The sequence below is a fragment of the Anomaloglossus baeobatrachus genome, chromosome 6 (assembly GCF_048569485.1).
Source record: "Anomaloglossus baeobatrachus isolate aAnoBae1 chromosome 6, aAnoBae1.hap1, whole genome shotgun sequence".
Lineage (NCBI taxonomy): Eukaryota > Metazoa > Chordata > Amphibia > Anura > Aromobatidae > Anomaloglossus > Anomaloglossus baeobatrachus.
The window spans coordinates 377,436,070-377,453,571 of record NC_134358.1 but is presented as its reverse complement, the minus strand read 5'-3'; positions in this window follow the sequence as shown (position 1 = coordinate 377,453,571).

The following is a 17,502-nucleotide window of genomic DNA, read 5'->3' as shown; positions in this document are numbered from 1 at the left end:
GTGCGGGGAACTGTTAGTCGCCTCTGACTACATGGTATTGACATGCCCAGGGCCAGGGGATACTTGTTACCGGTCTAGACTAGTCTAGTGATGTCGCAGCAGTGTGGCCCGGTTCCATGACCCTGGCGGTGTCTTTAAATAATAAAGGAATGATCATGATTATGTGAGTTGTAATTAAAAGTTAAAGTTCGTGACGCCACCTGTGGGCCACCGCTGCGTTGTGTATTCCCTGGGGCAAATTATGGTGGCGCTGATGAGGTGATATTGCTCCCCACAGGTAGAGCTTGAGGCCTGGAGATCATGAGAGGGCGCAGGAACAATGTAGACTACACTGGGGGTTGCATTGAAAGTCTTTACTCACGGTACCAGTTCCACAGGTGTACAGTAAGCTGTCAGTCACCCGCGGTATGCTGGGATTCACAGTGATGGGCTCCCGCCAATCCTGGGCAGTTAAAAGGTAAATACCGGTGCACCCCTCTGATGTGCCTTTTCTGGTGGTCTCTACTGTGCTGACTTGCGTATTCCTGTCCCGCGCCTCCGCACACAGTGCCCTCAGCCTGGGGCCGCAGACCTTAAATGGGTTTTCTGCCTGCTTGGCCCCGTGATCCTCTGTGGCCCTCTTCCAGCAGATTTGTGTGCTGATTTTCAGCCCTGGATGCTTGTAGGCATCCAGGCCCCCGGTGTTACTAAGGAGTACTTTAGTTTTCTTTTAGTCTAGGGACCAGGTCTCTGTTTGCGGCCAGATACTTCCACCCGGTGTTCTGTGGAGCAAACCCACGGGTGCCTCCCGCACTCCCATGTATCTAGGATCCCTTCTGTGTCACCCGGAATGAGCAGGACTCCCGGGTCTCTACACTCCGGTGGCCACCACACCATTTGACAGTTAACCTTGAACTGTCGCTCAATATGCAAGGAAACATATTAGTGGTTCCAGTATACATATGTATTAAAACCTACAAAAAGGAAACTGAAACACATTGTAAAGCAATAACTTTTATTGAAGAAATTTTTTTAGAAGATTACAAAGAAATAAGAAGGGTAGAGAAAATAGTGAAAAAATAACCCTGGATTGGTCACCTGTTAGAAATAAGAATAGAAATTGAGTATACATGTCGTCAATACATGAAATGCCATCAGAATGTAAATAATGGAGAGTAATATCGAGTAGGTCAGGTTAAGATGATATAGATTTATTCCTGAAAATTCAGTCTGAAAACATGCATAAAGTGCCAAGTGCTTAGTAGAAAAATAATTAATGAATATATAAAGGATAGAGCCTGAACTACTCCACATTTATTTTCTCCATACACAAGAGAATTTGCTATATGAAAATTCACCATTAAACAGACAAGGTAGTCAATAAATAAGGGGTAGTACATTCAGCAAAGATAAATTCATCAAAATAGATGTAGCGTAAGTTAGCATAGGTTGATTCACTACACACTTTAGAACAGAGTTCAATGAGTACAATTGTGAGCCACATATGCATAATACAACATATTAAATGGCATGTATGCTGAGCGTATTACGTAAAGAACCATATAGTAAGAGGCACCATAGGGAAATTATGTAAAAGACACCTATAATGTTATAATATGTATTGACACATCACAATATGATGAATATAAATAATTACATACCAGGGACTGCAGGGAAGCTCCCCAATGCGCGTTTCACCATCTTTTTCAAGGGAAACATGTCTTACTATATGGTTCCTTATTATGTAATACGCTCAGCATACATGTGATTTTAATGTTGTATTATGCATATGTGGCTCACAATTGAACTCTGTTCTAAAGTGTGTAGTGCACTGGGCACTTTATATTTATTCATTACCATTTTTAGTCATATATTTGAATCAACCTATGCTAACTTATGCTACATGCATCTATTTTGATGAATTTATCTATGCTGAATGTACTTCCCCTTATTTGACTACCTTCTCTGTTTAATGGTGGATTTTCATATAGCAAATTCTCTTGTGTATGGAGAAAATAAATGTGGACTAGTTCAGGTTCTATCCTTTATATATTCATTAATTATTTTTCTACTAAGCACTTGGCACTTTATGCATGTTTTCAGACTGAATTTTCAGGAATAATCTATATAATCTTAACCTGACCTACTCCATATTACACTCCATTATTTACATTCTGCTGGCATTTCATGTATTAACTACATGTATACTCTATTTCCATTCGTCTTATTTCTAAAAGGTGACCAATCCAGGGTTATTTTTTCACTGTGTATTTTCTCTACCCTTATTTCTTTGTCTTCTTCAAAAAAATGTCTTTCTTCAATAAAAATTATTGCTTTACAATGTGTATTTTAGTTTCCTTTTTGTAGGCTTTAACTGTCAGTCAACTCTCTTCCTGCCCACTCACCTCAGACATTTCACCCACTAAGCTCCTCCCCTAGACTGGCTTCGGGGATGGTGCTAGCCACTAAACAAGCTCAGCTGCACTAGCACACACATCGGATTGCATACACACCTCATCTAGCGACACCGATCTCTTCTCGCCGGCTGAATCCTGAGAGGCAGTGCAGTGGAGAACAACGAACAGGACCTGCAGCGGGACACGTGACTTGCTCTCATCATTCCCTGCGGCCTTAAGTGCTGGATGTGATGTGTGCGTTCGGCTGTGTGCGCGCCTGCGTTCGGCTGTGTGTGATTTGCTGGGTGTGTCAGCGTATCAGCCAGCAGCAGGGGAGAACGGCGTGCAGCAACCACCGGAGATCACAGGTGAACCTGGGAGCCACGCAGATGTCCGGGTCTGGTGAGTATGAGTCTCCTGGGAAGTGGGGGTGTCTGCTTTTTTGAGGGGTAAACTTGCCCGCAACCGTGTTTCTCCAAGAATAAGACCTCCTCCAAAAATAAGCCCTAGTGCTTTTTTGGGGGGCAAAAAAAATGTCTTATTTTTGGAAAAACACGGTAGCAAACCTATTTTGCACCATTAATTTTGTGCAGCATGCATGCATTTAAGATAACCACAAGGACGATATGTATCATAGACTTAGAAATGTGGGTTTCCATCACCAACTGTTTCAAACTATAGTGTCAAAGATGCTGAGAGACTTATTTGTCTTCTCACTGGGCTGAGTTTTTTATGAACAGCTGAAGAAATGGGTGGGACTGCTGTCCACCATATCTCCTCTTTCGGCTCTAATCTATATGGATAGACATCGCTACATAGATATATATTCATACATGCCTAGATTTATACCTTAACAAATTGCAGATTTTATACATAGATATCTGATATATACAATTTTTAAAGTATGTAATATGTATTTTAAAAATATAGAATATATTACAAATATGATGAGTCGGAGAGAGTCAGTCATGGGCGAACCCACTGATGTTTGGGAGCCTCGCCCGAACGTTTTGTAAAGATCGAGTTCGGGTTCCAAGATCGCCAACTTGCGTCTGAACTCGGGCTTTACAGTTATGGGATGGGGGGGCTGTAAAATAAATATAGTTGTTTATTATTAACATCATTTTATTAACAGGTCCCGCAACACCTCCTGCAGACTTTCCCGGCAGCTTCTTCTTCCGTGTCTGATCATTGCTGTGCCCTCCTGGTAACCAGCATTGACTTACAGGACCTTCCATGATGTCATAGCCATGTGACCAGTCTGTAACCAACAAGGTAATGCAACATTCACAACTAACCAGATTACTTTGTTGGTTACAGACTGGTCTCATGGCTATGATGTCACGGAAGGTCCTGTTAACTGAACTTTGACTGTCACTGTGTGTTGCATTGGCAAACACAGAAAAAAAAAATTGGAAAAAGCAAAAAACCTCAATCTTTAGTATAAAAACTTCTTAGTCCGACGTAGTCCACAGGGAGAGCCATGTTAACTCTGCTTCATCACTGTAAAGACAAGCTGCTCTACAGAGAAGCAGAGAGCATTGTTGTGAGTGAAGGTATGATTCCACTTGCATCCACTTGCGTCTCGCATCGGTGTCAGCTGATATGGAAATACATGCAGCCGACCGCTCCTGTAAGGACAGTGTGCAGCCGTACTGGGTGATGCTGATGCGACACTTGCACAGTGATAGTCAAAGTTCATTTGAGTCCATGAGCCATGGACTCTGTGAACCCTGAGGTCACCGCGAACATGGCTGAAAACTTCCCAAGAGTGACGAGCAGTGCATACCCCCGGAAGTTAGCAGGACCTGCCATGACGTGATAACCATGTCATGAACTCAATGTTGTCATGTACAACATTCACACCAGACTGGTCACATGGTTATCATGTCATTAAAGGTCCTGTAAGTCAGTTACTGGGCGGCACAGCAATGATCGGATGCGGCCGGGGGACAGTCTGCAGGACCTGTGTGTTTTTTTTTTTTTGTTTTTTTTTTGTTTTTTTTTCACAGGCCGTAGACCGAACGGGACCTAGTTCAGGTTACAGTTCGTAACAAGAATTTCCAAGAAAGCTCGAGTTCGGGGATCGTGTGCACAAACACTGTTCGGTACCAACCCCGAGCTTTACAGTTCGGGTTCGGCCATCCTTAGTCAAAGGCTTTGCTGTGGTCGATGAACCAAAAATTTAGCTCCTTTCATTATTAATCTAATTTTATCAATTCCATCTCTTGTTCCTCTGGCAGCTTTTTGTTTAAAATAAATCTGTACATCTTCTGTGTTTTTTTTTGCTGTCATAAGGTAAGGCACAATAGTCTGATAGTTTCCATAATTGTTAGTATCTTGCTTCTTCAGAATACAAATAAACACCGCTCTTGTCCAGTCTTTGGGCCTCTTACCAGTGGTCTAAATCTGACCGTGTGATATCAATTGCATCTTCAGAAGACTTTACCTCTATTGGAATAGTCCCTTCCAGGTGCTTTGTTTTTGGCAGAAACTTTATCGCAGCAATGACTTTCAAGACGTTCAGTTTGCTATCATTTCCAGTCTGTCTTCCCGTGTCAGACATTCTTGTAAAGGTGCTAGTTTTTTTTTCTTTCCATCTTTCCATGATCTGTTATGGCTGTTTCTTCCCATTGGTGTCTTTCAACATACCCACTCTTGGTTGAAACTTTGTTTTATCTTTGACCTTTTGATATGACTTCCTTGTCTTGCATTTCAAATGTTAGTTTTCTTTCTCTTTACTGGGAAAATAAATGTACATGGAAATTTTAACCTGTGGATTACCGTATATTTTAACTTCAGTTGGTCATGGATTTAACAGTGAGTTACAGGGTGAATTTGCCATGCAGGGTGAAATCTGCTGCAAAGCTTCAGTAAAATAAGCATGTGAAACACGCAAATGGCCTCTTCAGAGAGGAGGACATGAATTCTAGAGCCACCTATTGGAGTTGGCAATCTGAGGTCAGTGTTTGACCCTTTAATGAGCAATGCCACATCACACCACTCTGGCTTGGCTTCCATCAGATTTTTAAACACATGTTTATTTTATTGCAATGTAAGATTTCATTTTTGTGTATGAGGCCATGGTTTACAAGTTCTGTGGATTCTTGATGGAAATGAATGCTCTGAACACTTTCCTCCAATGTTGTTCACACCTCCGTCTAAAAGTAAGGTATGTGGCAGATTCATTAAATACCTTTGCTACGGTCCAGGTTTTAGTATTGTTACATTGGTATGCAACATCAATCCGTAGTCGAGAGGGAAGCCATAAAAAGTGGTGGAGTCAGGCATGTTGAACTTGGTCATGTAAATATTAAAATTCCAGGAGTAGTTTGTAATGCTGTCTTTTTACAGTTAGATAACTATCTAGATACTTGCTGCACTGAATCTAAAAATAACATTGCTATATTAAGACTTTTTTTTTTTCTTTTTTTTTTTTTTTTTTTGCCTAAAGTCCACAACTTGTTCAATGTTCCATCCTCGTCCCGCGCGCGTACACATATTATGCTCAGCTTACCTTCTGTTCCATTGCCGGCCTCCCGGTTCTTGTAGTTTGCCAGTACAGGATGTATATCGGGTAACCATCGCAACAGATGCCGGAGCTTCCGTTGCCAGAGCGCTGACGTCAAAGGCAGGAGCCGCTTACCTCTGGTCAGCACGCTGCCTTTGAGAAGCGTCTGACAGCGAACGTTCCTCCATCGTTGCGATGGTTACAATACGTATCTTGTACTGGTGAATACAAGAATCGGGAGGCTGGAGAGGTGTGTGTGTGTGGCAAAGCGCTCTCGTTAACAGTTACAAATTTACAGCAACCTTTGCTATTATAGCGAAATACTCGCACACAGTTACTTGTAAACCGAGGTTCCACTGTATAGGTATGTGTGATATAATCATGCCATTTAGCACTGAAAGTAATTTTTGTTATTTTTGGACTGATAATGTGGACAAATCTTGTACCTGATCTGTGTCAAAATATACCCACTGATAAAATTATAGTGCAGACCAGATTATAAGAAAACATTACAAGGGAGTTCCTTTTCGTTTGTATGTTTTCATTTTTAATATGTAAAAAAAACCGGTCAGCGCAATGTTTATTGAAGTAGTGGTATGGATGAATAGGTGTGTTTACAACATATTTAAAAAAACCTTTCTTGTAGACAACGGATGTATCAGTTAAAAATCTAGTGTACATGTCATATGTAATCCAGTCCAAAGGCCCAGTCACACACGACATACCAGCAATCCCAAAAACGATGCGACCTGTTAGGGATCGCAGGTAAGTCGCTGGGAGGTCGCAGGTGAGATGTCACACAGTCAGATCTTACCAGCGATGCAGGAACGATGCAGGTCGCTGTAGCGACCTGTATAACGATCTCAGCAGTCACTGTGAACCTGTCAGTGTCAAACACAGCGATGTGTCCTGCCCAGCAGGAAATCGCCTTTGAAGAAAATGGCCTGGACCATTCTGCAACGACTAGAGATCTCAGGGGCCTGATCGCTGGTAGGTGTCACACATAACAAGATCGCTACTGCGTCATGGAAACCGTGACTCAGCTGCGATCTCGATAGCGATCTCGTTATGTGTGACGGTACCTTAAAGGGGTTATCCGGCTTATTTTGCTTTTTTTATTATTTACACTATTGGGATACATTGGAGCAGGTAAGTAGATAGTGAGCACTTACCTGCCCTGCTGTCAGCCCCTCTCCCCAGGCTCAGAGGGGTCATGTGTCTGCTCCTGCGGTGATTTTGCTACTTCCGGTCATTTCATGTAAACATGGGCAGGACCATGTTGACATGCAAATCTGCCACTGCACGTTGCCGCCCTGCTGGGCGGGTACAGTGCGATGAGCCCCGCCCCCTCCCTGTGCGCTGCTATCTGTGCCCTATATGTGCTGGACAAACACAGGGTTGCCCTCTCTGTCTAGGACACCGTAGCGCTGTTTGCCCAACAGTGTCCTCAGCTCATTATGTTGTATGGTGCCCGGGCAACTGTGACCGCCCCCCCCCCCTCCCCCGTGCGCTGTCTCTGATGAATGCAGCCTCCCGTACTCCTCGCTTCTGAATACAGTCAGAAGCAGGGATGTCACCTGACACCAGCGAACAGCACTGAGCTCTGTATAGGACACTGCAATCATCACAGCACGGAGAAGAGACAGCATGCTGCATGGGTGAAAAGGGAGAGCGAGCAGGGGGGGGAGGGGGCAGAGAAGAACGTGCACGGCTGACAGTGAGGGGGGCAGAGAAGAGTTCATGGGGGTGAGAGACAGGGGAGTGCTGGGGGGCAGAGGAGATAGTGCAGTGGGAGAGAAGAGTGCATGAGGGGGATTATGTATAATATATTATATAACTCTAGGTAGGTGTGTGTGTGTGTGTGTGTGTGTGTGTGTGTGTGTGTCCTATAGACTCACATTAGGGGCTATATATAATTTTCATTACATAGTACTCATTTATCTATCAGGTGCTGGGGCAGAGAATACTGACAGGGAATGTGTGTGCAGAGGGCGTGGCTGGACACAGGCCGGGGGCGGTGCTAGCTGTGACTGTTTGGCAGTCAAACATGTCATGTCATGTTGTGCTGAATGTAAACAAAGAGCTGCAGAGAATAAAGTGAAAAATCAAGAGAAACAAAAGTTAGAAAACAAAAAAAATAATGTAGGGGGTGTTTTTATATGACAATACAGCACAGATTAGCTTGCCACGGCATCCTGATGTAGTAGAGTGCATACTTGGGCACTTCCAGCCTGACTAAGCATTCTATGCTAATTTCTCATGACTACCTTTTTTTTCGTGTGGCTCTGTTCCAATTTTTACTGGTGGATAATTGCATAGTGCCATACTAAGATGGGGGGTGGGGGTAACTCAATGTTTCATAACAAACTTGGTGTTCTTAGTTTAAAGGGAGCCTGTCTGCCTCCCCAGGCTCTCCCAAAACCCCAAGTCACCATGTCTGTCTTGACCTTCCTAACAAGTATGTGCTTCCTAACAAGACCCTCTTTTGTGGCTTTTTGAATGTCCATTAAGTCAATTTTATAACTTTTCCTGGTGATATGCTAATTGGTCAGTGACTAGTTGGGTCGCAGCAGGGGGTGGTTCCTGGACTAATCTATCTGCTAAAGCTGTTATGCCCTCATAGGAGCATCGCTGCCATCTTTTTAGAGATGGTCTCCCTTCCTGGCAATGTGCAATGAAGCTGGATGTATGCTCCCCGGCTTAATCAGTGTTTCGCATGTCCAGGGAGACTTCTGTCACACATGCAAGATCTCTATTGGGCCTGCACTACGCTTTCTCAAATCATGTCCTTCTCCTACCGGGATGAGAACCGGAGTACAACACCTGGCAAAAATTAAGGAATCACCCGGCTGAGGATGTTCAGTAAGTTTTTTACTTTTGTTTAAAAAAAGATCACAGACATGGCATAAAACTAATGTAATTTCAAATGGCAACTTTCTGGCTTTAAGAAAAACTAAAAAATTTATTAAAACATAATGTGTTAGCCAGTAACACTTACTTTTCAAGACCAAACGGGGAAAAATTATGCAAATCACTCAGTTATGAGCAAAAAAAATTATGGAATCACCCTGTAAATTTCCATTCCCAAAACACCTGCATCAAATAAGATTTGCTTGTTAGTCTGCATCTAAAAAGGAGTGATCACACCTTGGAGAGCTGTTACACCAAGTGAACTGACATGAATCGTGGCTCCAACACGAGAGATGTCAATTGAAACAAAGGGGAAAATTATCAAACTCTTAAGACGGTAAACCAAAACGCAATGTTGCAAAAGATGTGGGTGGTTCAGTCAGCTGTCTAAAATCTGGACCAAATACAAACAACATGGGAAGGTTGTTGAATGCAAACATACTGGTAGACCAAGGAAGACATCAAAGCGTCAAGACAGGAAACTTAAAGCAATATGTTTCCAAAACCGTAAATACACAACAAAACAAATGAGGAATAAATGGGAGGAAACTGGAGTCCATGTCTGTGACCGAACTGTGTAAGAGACCGCCTAAAGAAAATTGGATTTACATACAGAAAATGAACAATGAAAAGATGACTGCCTGAAGAGAACATGTATATTTCCACAGTCATTGATGATATGGGGCTTCATGTCAGGTAAAGGAGCTAAGGAAAAAAAGTTCCAGGGCGGCACTCGGGGATGAACGGTGCTCAGGTCTATGGAAGGCATCCACAATCAAAATTGAAGAAAAATTTTCATAAGGGAGTGGAAGAACTTGCTATTTTGCCTGTCCCAAAGAGAAGGTTTAATCGCAGATGGCATTTCTGCTTCAATGAAACGGAGAGACACAGTTATTGGAAAATAAAATTCTTCTGGCAGCTGTTTATGTGGACCTAAGTAATCATATACTGCTTGATGATAAACCGCTTACTAAAGGAAAATGAGCTTTGAGTGAGGTAGCAGTTAGGATGAGCGGCTACAGGACTGCCAGGCGTAAGAGGACTTGGGGCCTGACAGTGCTACTGCTGCCATATCTTCATCCTCATCAGATGAGGAGTTTAACGTTGACAAGTATTTGGATGACTGGAGCAGGCAAAGCATTGCCGCAAGGAAAAAGATATCACTCCGTCTCCTATAGCAAGCAGATTGACCAGATTTCAGCAAAATTTTTCACTTGCTTTCAAAGAAATAGAAAAATTCAACCGTTCATCAAAACTGACTGTGCATGAGTCAATTCCTTTATACCTGGAAATGGTTAAAGATGTTGCCCATGAGGTTACGGCTTTGCCTCCAACCCAAGTTACTGTAGAGCGGTTGTTCTCCAGCCTTAAAATTATTAGGTCAGATTTGAGGTAATCTACGAAGGAGGAGGATCTGATGGAGGCTATTCTATTTCGTAGAACAAATTCATAGACTGCACAAATGTTTAGTATGTTTTTGTTGAAAACTGTTTTTTGCCACTTAGTGTATTACATAGTGTTACATAGTGTAATACATAGTGTTGCATATATAACACTATGTAATACACTATGGGTCATTCCGTGTCAAGTGGACCAGTTTTAAAAATCGTCCCCACTCGCCAATTCTGGAAAGACAGCATTATTACAATTCTTAATAGGATTATAATACCAACTCTTAGGGAATTGGTTGTGGTATAACCACCATGGACCAACGCAAGGGTTTGAATAGTGCAGTTAGCATTCATTGCGTATTAATAAATAACATCATGTTCAGTGGCATTTTTCTTTTCTTAAATGGAGAGACTCCAAAAAAACCCCCAATGATCCTTGGAGAAAAATGTGCTCTTTCAAATGACAGAATTAATATATTTTAGGGGTACCCTTTTTGGGAAATTTGACCTAAAAATTGGTAAAATTCGTTTTTTTTTTTTTAAGTTTTTCTTCATGTGGGTGTGAATATTTCCAAAAATACATATGCTTTGACCGTGATATTGCAGCAATGCAAAGTCATGAAGATGTTTGTGTACAGGGTAAAGCACCAGTTCCTATTGGTTTTTGGTCTTGAGTTATATATGGGCAAAGTTTGGCATAAATTTTATGCGAGGCGTTTTGCAAGCTACTTTGACACAAAATTGCGGCCGAAATATTGTTTTGTCATAGCCGTTAATAATTTTATCGCGTTTAGCAGCAAAAGTTGAGCTAGTATGCCAAATTTCAGCATCATAGCCAGTATAGAACTCTAATGGCTATGTGCCAAAGTTTGAAAAATCCTCTTAGCTGAAGCCGCAGGCTTGGGGGGGGCCTCCAGTGAAAGGTCAACAGTGCCCAATATATTTGAGATCTGGCCCTAAAAATTTACAGAACCTCTTTTCAAACATACATGTACATCCTTATAAATTTTCAGCAAAATCTGAGAACGTCGAGTGGGGACCACTGGTCCACTTGACACGGAATGACCCCTATGTAAGTGGCAAAAAACAGTTTTCAACAAAAACACTAACATTTAGTATGCTTTAGATTTAAGTGAAAAATTAACTGCAGTACAATGTGAACATGAGACATTTATTCATTTTTATGATACAATAATCAAGATATTTAGAACATAAAATATATTTATTGGAAGATAGAGATACTATAGAGAGAGATATACCATAGAGCAGGGGTCTCAAACACGCGGCCCCTCAGGGTAGTTCGTGCGGCCACCAGGCTCGTGCCCCTGTTCACTTTCGCGGCAGGTGCAGGGGCCGCAGCCACTGTCTGCACTTTATGGCAGATGAATGTGTTGCAGGCGCTGCGCTCTCGCGCCGGCAATACAATCATCTCACATAAATCACTGACAGTGACACTGCACCTGCCGCGATAGTGAACACGAAGCAGAGATGAGGCAACGGAGGGAGCACGGGACAGGTGAGAAGAATGGTGTGTGTTGGACGTTAACCCCTTAGCGACCTATGACGTACTGGGTACGTTATGGCTCCCTGGTACTTAAGGACCCATGACGTACCCAGTACGTCATGGCGAAATCGCAGCCCCGGTGGAGATAATTTGCTAGATATGGTCCTGTCAAATAGACCGGAGACAATTTCCGATCTACAGGTTCGGGAGCACTTGGGCACCAGCGATCATAATATGGTAAGCTTCAACGTAATATTCAATAGAACATTTCAAAGGGGAAATGCTAAAACCTGGAATTTTAGGAAAGCTGATTTCAACAAATTAAGGGAAGAGCTTAAATGTGTAGATTGGGACAAAGTCATGGTAACTGGGGATACTGAACATAAATGGGGAAAGTTTAAGGATATACTGCTAGTCCTGTAAAAAACGTATATCCTCTGGTAATAAAATGTCCTGGAATGAAAGGAAATCACTATGAATAAATAAGACTCTACAAAGTATAATAAAACAAAAACAAAGGTAGTTTAAAATCTTGAAGGCTGAGAATACAGAAAAAGCATTTCAGGAGTATAAAGATATCAATAGGAAATGCAAAAAAGAAATCAAACAAGCAAAAATCGCCAATGACATTAAAATAAATCCCAAACTCTTTTATAAATACATTAATGCCAAAAGGAAAACAAAGGATAGTATTGGCCCCTTAAAATATAATAAGTTAGTTATATTGGACAAACAAAAGAATGAGATATTAAATAGGCATTTCTCTGTGTTCACCAAGGAACTGACTGTACCAGGGATCTTTCATTCAACAAGTGAAAAATCAAAGTTCCCCACCAGATATAATTAATTTAACACAAGAAGAAGTACGCCTACGTCTGAGTAAATTAAACATTGACAAATCCCCAGGGCCAGATGGCATTCATCCACGAATATGGTAGGAATTGAGCTCCGTAATTGACAGACCGCTGTATCTCATCTTTTTAGACTCTCTTGTAACAGGGTTGGTGCCTCAGGATTGGAGGATTGCTGATGGGGTACCGATATTTAAGAAAGGTAAGAGGGTAGATCCAGGCAACTACCGTCCAGTAAGCCTGACATCAGTAGTATGCAAAGTTTTTGAGGGCATTTTAAGGGATGACATGCAAAAATATGTTGCAGAAAATAATATAATAACTGACAGCATGGATTCATGAAAGATAAGTCGTGTCTAACCAATCTGTTGGGGTTCTATGAGGGGGTAAGTGCAAACCTGGATATTGGTAATGCAGCTGATGTGATTTATATGGACTTTGCAAAGGCATTTGATACTGTACCACATAATAGCCTTATACTAAAGCTCCAGAAGCAAGGACTAGGGGAAACTATATGCAACTGGGTAAGGAATTGGCTAAAAGATAGGAAACAAAGAGTAGTCATACATTGAACATTCTCTAAATGGGCCATAGTCAGCAGTGGGGTGCCGCAGGGATCTGTGCTAGGACCAATTCTTTTTAATCTCTTTATTAATGGGATGGGATTGATAGTAAAGTGTCAGTCTTTGCTGATGACACCAAACTATGTAGGATATTAAAAACTGACCTTGATGGTACAATATTACAAAAAGATCTGGATAAGATGTCAGAATGGGCAGATACTTGGCAAATGAGATTTAATGTTGATAAATGTAAAATGATGCACCTAGGACGGAGTAATCCTATAACTGCGTATACATAAAATGGAAGTAAACTTGGGACTACAAAACAGGAGAAGGACTTGGGTATTCTCATTACAAATAAGCTGAGCAGCAGCACTCAATGTCAAGCAGCAGCTGCTAAAGCAAACAAGATTCTAGGGTGTATAAAAAGAGATAAGATCCCAATGTGTTGTTACCCCTCTATAAATCACTTGTAAGGCCACATCTGGAATAGGGGATCCAGTTTTGGCGTCCACATTTTAAAAAGGACATTCAGAAGTTAGTCAGTTCAAAGGCAGGCAACTAGACTACTACAAGGAATGGAGGGCCTCCCATATGAAGACAGGTTGAAAAAGTTAGATATGTTTAGCTTAGAAAAAAGACGTCTCAGAGGAGATCTCATTTATATGTATAAATACATGTGTGGTCTATATAAAGGACTGGCACATGACTTATTTCTTCCGAAGACAGTACTAAGGAAGAAAAGCGATTCCGACAGCTAAATAGGAAAGGGTTCTTTACAGTTAGAGCAGTAAGACTGTGCCATGCCCTACCACAAGAGGTAGTAATGGCAGATACTAGAACAGCTTTTAAAAAAGGGCAGGATGATTTCCTCAGTACACAAAACATTGTTCGTTATAAATGACTTGGTGACCAGGTTTAGAACTGGTGGAGGAAGGTTGAACTAGATGGACCTAGGTCTTTTTTCAACCTTAGTAACTGTAACTATGTAACTATGATCGCTGCAGATACCTTAGATTCGGGGAGGAGGGGACCTCAGGAGGGGTGGTGTCTCCTCCCCGGACCAACGGAGGCTGTGATTGGCTGAGCGGCGTTCGTCAGCCAATCACAGCCATTAATGTTTCAGCCATTAAAAATCGCTGAAACATTGAAATCCAGCCAAGATCAGTGCAGCTGTAGCCCTAATCATCGGCTGGAGCTGGGTGACCTGTGTTTCACCCGCCCCCAGCTCTGATTGGAGAGACCGGCCTTGTGACCGATCTCTCCAATCACTGTGGATCTGGGGCCGCAGATCACTGCCCTCAGCTTCACTCCGGAGTCTGTGGAAGGTGAGGGGAGTTGCTGACCCTTTACTACAGGATGGGGACAAAGTGCGCACATTACTATGAGATGGGGATAAGGCTGGGGACATTACTATAGGATAGGGACTAGGATGGGCACATTACTATAGAATGGGGACAAGGCTGGGGACATTACTATAGGATGGGGACAGTACTACAGGATGGGGACAAGGTGGGCACATTACTGTAGGATAGGGACATTACTACAAGGGGACAAGGATGGGAAACATTACTGTAGAATAGGGATAATGTTGGGGACATTAGTAATGTGCCAACCTTGTCTCCACCCTATAGTAATGTCCCCAACATTATCCCTATTCTACAGTAGAATCTTTGCTCTTTGGTGCTCGCTGTGATGAATCATCATGGGACCTCGTGTGGATTACGTCTGACCTGCAGGGGTGTTTTGAGGGTTAATAAAGGGGTGAAAAAAGGTGGGTATTTTGTTTTCTAAATTATTTTTTTTGGTTTTTACTTTCACTTCTAGATTAGTGTTGGGGGGGGGGGGGGTTTACATAGAGCTGTGGGCTGTTAACGCCTTATTACTCCGATTGCCACCACACCAGGGCAATCTGGAAGAGTTAAGTAAGGCTACTTTCACACATCCGGCTTAAGCTCTGCGGCTCAATCCGGCTGTGCAAGCTATGCAACGGATGCGGTGAAAACACCGCATCCTTTGCATAAGTTTTTCCTTTGCGGCCAGTCCGGTTTTTGCCGCTTGCGGCATGCTACTGAGCATGCGCAGTGGCAAAAACCGCATGCGGCGGCGCGATGCGGTTATTGCCGCATTGCGCCGCATTGCGCCGCATCCGGCCGCCATAGGCATGCATTGAAAAATGCGCCGCATTGGCCGAATGCGGCGCGATGCGGTTTTTTTTTTTTGCCGCACGAAAAAACGTGCCAGGCAACGTTCCATCCGGCCGCCGCATCAGCTAAATCTGCCGCATGCGGCAAAAACCGGACAGAACGCAAGGCCATGCGGCACTAATTAAAGTCTATGCAGGAAAATCGCAACCGGCAGCAAAAAAAACCGGTTGCGATTTTCCTGCAAAGTGCCGGATTGTGCCGCATAGCAAAAACCAGAGGTGTGAAAGCAGCCTAAAGCTCCAGCTTGTAGCTGAAAAAAAGCAAAGCCGCATGCAGTTCCTTATTTTGATGCACAGCCAAGATAAGCGTATGGCCAGGTGCTGTAGCCTATGTTTTCTGTGCTGGTTATCATAATCCAGGAGGACCCTGCACTAATAAAGTGTGTGTGTGTGTGTGTGTGTGTGTGTGTGTGTGTGTGTGTGTGTGTGTGTGTGTGTGTGTATCCGGGTCTGTGACTGGTTGCAGTCAGACACCCCGATGCTGAGTGACAGCTTCTGACTGCAACCAGATGCCGGTGGGTGGGGATAGCAGTGCATATGCATGAAGACTAATGCTGGCACCCGGAAGTGAATGAGAGGCCGTGATAAGATACAGCTGTGCCAGAGCCTCTTAAGTATAGCGCGTTTGCGCCTATCCCTTCTACTATTTTTAATTGCCGGATTCGGGTCCCCATAGACTGATATGGGGACCAGCGTCCGGCCAGATAACTGGGATCAACCCTGGGCCGGAACCGGATTTTTTTTTATTTATTTATTTTTTTCATCCAGTTAGGGTTGCCAGTCCTGGTTATCTACAAATCTGCCCATCACTAGTACTGATCCAAAGAATATCTACTGTATTGGAATATGTATTACCAAGAAAAAGCTATCATTGTCACTTTTACGACACTGAAGGGCATAACAATAAAATAAGAACTCACTCTGTAAAAAAGAAGCCCAAACATGGCTGACAATAAAATTAAGAAAAAAAGAAAAATTCAGTCCATAGGGGTGTTGTGTGTGTTTTTTTTTTTTTTTGTTTTTGTTTTTTGTTTTTTTTTTTTTTAAAGGCTTGGCTACTATTATACTAAACAGTCTGGTTTTACTGTAATTATACTCATCTGCGGAATAAAGCTGCGTTATCACTTATACCGCAAGGTTAACGGCGTTAAAAAAATAAAGCAAATTCTTTAAACAAAGTCAATCTGTCTTCAATGATTCTACTCTACAATTGCATGTAAAGCTTGGTGTAAGCACTAAATCTCCCGAATTCACTGAAATGAGGTAGAGGGAGTCACTTTGAACTCCCGGCTGGGCTATGGTCCGATGGTGTCAATCTTTTTACATGTGTTTTTAGGCTGCTCAAAAGTGTGGTCAACAACCGTTCTGTGCACCTTTTGAAACAGACCGCTGAACAGAGGCCGAACTGAGTCCAAAGTAACTGCTGCCTCAGTGAAAGGATCTGTTGAGGGTTTCACCTCAATCCCATATTTCTGAGCTTTAGATGGAAACTGCTTTTAAAGTGCTCTTATATAGGACACAGGATAAATGTTAACAGATTAAAAATATTCTGCACCCAAAACTGCCACCAATAGCATTCAATGCAACAAATGACGGACCTGATTGAGGACATGGTTTCTCTGTGGGTAAACTGAAATACAGGTAGCTTCCATGTGTAGCACAAGGGCTCTGGCAACATGCCATGGCTTCATTCCTTCATTGATTGACTATTGTTTTTTTCCAGAGACCATATTGTCATTACTCCCATAGGGGAGTTACCTGACGGGTGTAATAGACAAAATGTGGTCTCTTCAAGGTACTTCAGCTGTTAAGGCACCCCAAATGAACTCATTGAGAGTTGCAGTTTGTAAAATGGGGTCACTTGTGGGGGTTTCTGCTGGTCATGGCACCTCAGGGGTTCTAATGTGTGTGTGCCCCCCCCCAAAAAAAAAATTAAAATAAAAAAATAAAAAATCCAGAAACCTCTGAACTCAAATATGGCGCTCCTTCACTTTGCACTGTATCTCAAAAGTAGTTTCTACCACCTATGAGGTATTGGCACTCAGTAGATGAACCATACAACTTGTTACAAAATTTCTCCTGTTACCCATTTTGAAAATAAAGCTTGTGGGCTAAAGCAACATTTTAGTGGAAAAAATATATTTAACATATACAATTCCATGACTCACATGAGGGTTAAAATTGCTTATTA